The sequence below is a fragment of the Squalius cephalus genome, assembly GCF_949319135.1.
Source record: "Squalius cephalus genome assembly, chromosome: 23".
NCBI lineage: Eukaryota > Metazoa > Chordata > Actinopteri > Cypriniformes > Leuciscidae > Squalius > Squalius cephalus.
The window spans coordinates 13,802,819-13,809,129 of record NC_137144.1 but is presented as its reverse complement, the minus strand read 5'-3'; positions in this window follow the sequence as shown (position 1 = coordinate 13,809,129).

Sequence of the window (6,311 nt, the reverse complement as noted above, 5' to 3'; positions counted from 1 at the left end):
TTGCCAAGTAAAAACCTAAACATATTTATCAGTAGCTTTAATTAGAAATCTTTAAGTTAAATTTACTTGGAATTAATGGAATATGGAATTAAGTAAACTTTACTTAACCTAGTTAAGTGAAAGTAACAAAGAAAATAAGTAATTTTAACTTGGCTAGTAAAAGGTTGATTAATATTGATTTAGTTGAAATTTCCTTTGCATTACATTTCACTCAAACAATAATATTGAATTATGACAGTCATTTATAGTATGTGCTTTACTTAGACTAAGTAATTTATACTACATCATGTCAGATGTTAAGCCTCATGTGAATGCAAAGACCTCAATACTTGGTAGACAATACACAATGACGGTAACATTTGATGGATCATTTTTGTGTTTGAATGTGTCATTTTGAGCAGAAAATTGACTCGAAATGTCACAAAATGGCAAGTTACTAATCCTGACAACAAAAGCAATGATAAAACAGAGTAAATACAGCTGGAAACCAGTGAAAAATGAACCTCATTAATTATTCAAGGTCCAGTGCATGATGGGAACCCCAGTATCAGAAAAGTTGAGTAATTTTTACTTAATTTTATTGAGTTGATATTTACGCTTTCATTTCTACTCGCTTGAATTAAGTACTGATATGGAATTTACTTAGTTTTTTTAATTCTTGCCTGAACTAACTTTTTCATGTAAATTACATTGGTTTTTTTTCAGTAGTATTTACTTCACCAAAAAATCATTTTTTACAGTGTAATGTGAATTTGAGTTTTTTGAAAGCATTATCTTCTAAATGATGATGCTTGAATCTTTGCTTGAAACATCTCAACTATTGATATCTTTACAAACCATTTATTGAAACGTCTGCAAGCTCTCAGCTCAAAAGGTCACAGTAAAATCCAATTAGTAAAGCTTTCTTTAAAAAAGCATGCAAACCGATTGCCTTGAAAAAAAAACGAGTAAAGTGAAATAGGAATAGTATGTAGTACTAACAAGTGCCTGTCTAGTAGTGTAAACTTACAAGAGAGTTCCAGTAACTTAAAACTAATTTGTATAGTATACTCGATCAATTACTTTAGATGTACTTGTCTTGGTATAGACTACTCAGAATTACTATTTTTAACAACTAAATCATTTCAAGTAAAATGCACTTTGAGAGTATTCCTAACTACTCATTTATGCTAGTTGTGTTAACTCTGATGTTTTCTGCATACAACTTGGAATTACTGAGTTTATTTTACTTCAAAAGCAATCCAGTTCATCTGTTAAAACCATGCAAACCGATTGCCTTAAAAAGAGCAAGTAAGCGTTACTCCAATAATTTAAGTTCTATCAATCTATTATAAACCATTGAGAATAGTTTCACAATTTTACAAAGATAGCATTTACAACTGGACAAATAAATTTAAGGCAATGATACAGTTCAAAGGTAAATTTATTGTATTTGTTTTCTTAACAACTGACACAGGGGTGGTCCACACAAGTTTGCATTGGGGTATAAAATTTACGTAAATAGTCACTTTAGGTTTAAAAAACAACAACAACCGGTAACACTTTATAATCAGGTTCATTAGTTAACATTAGTTAGTGTATGAACTAACAATGAGCAATACATTTGCTATTGTATTAATTCATCTTTGTTAATGTTAGTTAATACAAATCCTTCTCTTTTACGTCATTCTCCTATGCTGTTGATGTAGTATAAAGAGTACAGCGCTTCTGGGTTGTACGTCAGAACGTAGGCTAATTATTGGCCGACACTAGTCATGCGTGTGATGCATGTGATGCTGGCCAATAATAAGCTGACGTTCTGACGTAGAATGAAGAAGCGCTGTACTTTTTACACTACGTCAACTCAAGAACCAATGGGCTGACAATTTTAAACAAGTGCCTTAGTTGCCCTTTTATTTTTCTATCAACTAATCTAATTCCACTGTCATAAACGAATGCAATCTAATGCCAAACATCATCAATCTTGCTCATTTGATTACTCAACAGGAGATTTTTCAGAGATTGCAGTTTTGGTGGGAGTTTGTTCTGTTCCAAACCAAGCATCAATTTCTGAATGAAGTTAAAAGTGGTTTTCATGTCTTTTGGGTAATCCAAATTTAAAGCATAAGACTGCAGATTATCCATTACAATACCTCTCTCAACAATGATGGCAGTAGAGACTGGGCAAAGGTAGAGTTTATTAAGAGAGATGAGATGCACCCCAACAGATACTTGTGGCCAGGATTCATCAACATCACATACCTGAATGAAACCAAACAATAAAAATAGTACAACAGGGAAAAGTGAAAAGGCATGATTAATTTTCAGTTATCTGCCCTGCATACACTGCCTTTAATCTATGTCCCATTAAGTATATATCATTTATCTTTTTTTTCAATCCAAACTCTTAAAGGGATAGTTCACCCAAAAATGAAAATTAGCCCATGATTTACTCACGCTCAACTCATTCTAGGTGTAAATGACATTTTTCTTTCAGATGAATACAATCGGAGTTAAAAAAAAAAAATGTCCTGACTCTTCCAAGCTTTATGATGGCAGTGAATGGCCCACAAGTCCATCAAAATGCATCCATCCATGATAAAAATGCATCTATCCATCATAAAAGTGCTCCACGCGTCTCCAGGTGTTAATAAAGGCTTTCTGAAGTGAAGTGAAGTGAAGCGATGCGTTTGTATAAGAAAAATTAAACCTTTATGGACTAAAATAACTAGCTTCTGGCAGTATAATAAAAAATTAAGGCTGCAGTAAACTCACCCCTGTATTAATTCGCTGGATAAGCTCATCCATTTTCTCTCCAATGCTTCTTGAAGACTGTGACAAAGTGTGGTCTGTAGCAATCCACAGAGCCATGAAAGTTACTCTGCAATCTGTAGATCTGTGGTGACTATCCTGTTAAACTCTGCAAACACCTACAACACAGGCAAAAAAAAAAAAAAGAAAAAGGTATGGGACAGTGTGGACATTTGTCAATGCATGGTCAGGCCTACAGGCCAATTCTAAAGCCAAACCTAAACAGAATATGGTTTCAAATGGTGGAAAAAGGGATATGAATAAGTACTTGCTTGTCTCTCTGTAAAAAGAGCTGGCCACTGCTCCATCTGCATCCACAATCTCACGTGTTCGCATTGAGAAGGTCTGGTCCATCTTTGATGCAATAAGAGTTCCACAAGGGTTAATGGGCTGCTTTAATGGGCTGCTGCCTCTCACTGGTTTAGTAACATCATTACATCCTTTGTTGCTACTTGCTTGTTTCAAGTAAGCGTCACTCAAACGATTGAGTATAACTTGTAAGAGTAAAAACCTAGTAAGAAGCATATTACTGGGTAAAGTTAACTAAGTATATGTGAGTCAGGAGAGCTATTGGATTTTACAGTGATCCTTTATCTTTGAATTTAAATAAAGTTTAAGCATGTGAAGTATCTCAGTGTGTGTTAATGTTCATATTTTATGTTCTTAATTTACAAAATCAAAACAATTAAACCTTTATCTAACAAGACACATACAAAATGACAGTTCACCCAAAAAAATGTAAAATATGCCATAATGTATTCATCCTTGTGTTGTTACAAAACCTTATGACTTGTAGCACAACATTTTAGACAGCTATTCTTTAACATTTTAGTGGCCGCATTGTGGAATATATTTTAGTACATTTACATTGTGCCTTATATACAGATTACAAGTCATTCTCAGCTGAAGCTATAACCAACCTGATACCAAACCTTTGCAAATATGACCATCACAATACACTGCAGGTGTCAAACAGAACAAAAGGGTCACACCACATGTTGGTGTTGGGGAGTGAACCGTATGACAAGTCCAGTAAACACTGTTTAATGCCCTGGAGCTGTCGACCGTGAGGGTCACGTTTGCTCGATCTCTCCGAATCAGGATCAGGTATTTCTTAAGTTATTCCTTAAAACATCTCCATTGTCTAATAAATGCAAAACATTTCTTGCCTCTCCATATTCAGCTATGAATTACATGAATCATGGCAAGCATATTTTCAGTTCAAAACGATGAAGTTTCTATGAACAGTAAAGCCCCGCCTTCTTTGATCTGATCATCTCAGACTTCAGATGAAAGACTTGTGAACATCACTGAATACTGCAAAATTCACTCTTCCGAAATTGCAATTGACATAGTGATAATTAGCTTTTCCTTTCCCTCAAAAACGTTGGAAGAGCCCCACCAATTTATTTCATGGACTACATCATGTGAATATTGGGAGTGATCACCCTTTACTTTATAAATAGCTTTTTCCTAGGTATATTTTTCACAGTCGTTTGTCAGGTAGGTTGTTCTAAGCATCTTAGAGATGATGTCACTGTTCTGCACAACCTGATTTAAACAAGTTTAACAGGTTCCTGGATCAACTTTGTCAGAGAGGAATTACCATGATTTAATGATCTGGTATACATAATTTTATTTCAGCTGTATTAAGTGACCTACCAAAATAGGGCCCATAAGACGGGTTCTAAAACAAACACAGGCAAGGTCACGCAATCTCAGTAGTAATGTAATAACCTATTATGTTATGCACTGTATTGCATTCTTCTTAGAATCTACACAAAGCCAGACAAACGTAAGCAAAAGAAAGACAATGCATGAATTTATTTCATGATTCTTGATATCTTTTACAGAACTTGCTATAGCCAAAATTCCCTGAATTTAGGGTAGGCTATATTTACATGGCGATGTAGCCTACTAAAAACAGAAAAGTTTTTCCTTTGCTTTTTTCACGTAGCCTACAGACAACATTGTCAAAACGATCACACGTTCACAAGAATCTGAGAAAATGACTTAAAGGACAAGTTCGGTATTTTACACATAAAGCCCTGTTTACAGATCGTTTCTGATGAAATAGAACGGTTAAGATTAAACTTTTGACAGATGCTGCTGTCGCGAGAATTTTAGGTTTATTTCGCTTTCCCCTCCCCCCTCAAGAATGGTAGTCTATGTGCACTGGAACAATCCTTCCTAAAACGCATTAAACTTTCATTTAAAAAGAGATGAAACTCACCGAGTGGTCAGGGGTGTTCACTGATATGCTCATACAAAAATCGCTGCAAAAGATGCTTTCCAACAGGTTTTATCATAGTTTTTGTCCAACTCCATTGACTTGCATTGAATGTGCTGTGTGAGGTACGGTATTACTCCGCCGCTTCTTCTTCTGCTTCTTCTGTGTATTCAGTGAAATGCCAGTGGTTTGCTTGTAATTGGCAAAGGTGCATTATCGCCACCAACTGGGCTGGAGTGTCTATTATTGAAGCTCTCAACGGAAGAATCTACGGGTGTGAGACGTTTGGAAAAATAGATCCACAGTTTTACAACGAATGGTAAAACACCTGTTGGAAAGCATCTTTTGCAGCGATTTTTGTATGAGCATATCAGTGAACACCCCTGACCACTCGGTGAGTTTCATCTCTTTTTAAATGAAAGTTTAATGCGTTTTAGGAAGGATTGTTCCAGTGCACATAGACTACCATTCTTGAGGGGGGGTGGGAAGCGAAATAAACCTAAAATTCTCGCGACAGCAGCATCTGTCAAAAGTTTAATCTTAACCGTTCTATTTCATCAGAAACGATCTGTAAACAGGGCTTTATGTGTAAAATACCGAACTTGTCCTTTAAAACGCTGTATTCTGCCAAGCTAGTAGTTGGCGATGTCGCTTTGTAAAGAAACAAACATTATAACGTTAGACTGAACACGTAATGCGTCTTTGTTGTTTACATGGCGACAAAAACGGTATCGTTTTCAAAAACTTTTTTCAGTTTTTAGTTGAAAATGGTGTTGTATAAAAAAGGCCCCTTGGACCTTCAAATATTAAATGGCTCATGAACATGTCAAAGTGAATGGGTCGAAGCGGCACGCTAAAATGGACGCTTCAATTAAGTGAAGTGAAGTCAAAGTAAGGCAACCCACACTTGGAATTTGTCCTCTGCATTTAACCCATCCAAGTTAGTGCACACACATTAGGAGCAGTGAGTAGTGAACACACACATATTACAAACCGTGGACACACACAGTGGAGCAGTGGGCAGCCGTTCACAACTACATCATCTTTAAGTAAATATTGTTTCAAAAAGGCAGTATATTAAACGGACAACAATGAAACACATAAGCAAAAGGACAATGGAATGTCTGTTCTCTGTTGCCTTTGATGTCACAGCTCAAGAAAGACAGTTGGGCTCTAGAGCTCTCACATAAACAATTCAGATACATAATTTAATTTGATGTGACCCTAACAGTCCATTATGCATATGCTCTAGTCATTGAGTGTATGAGTTGGACACTTCCTATTGCAGTAC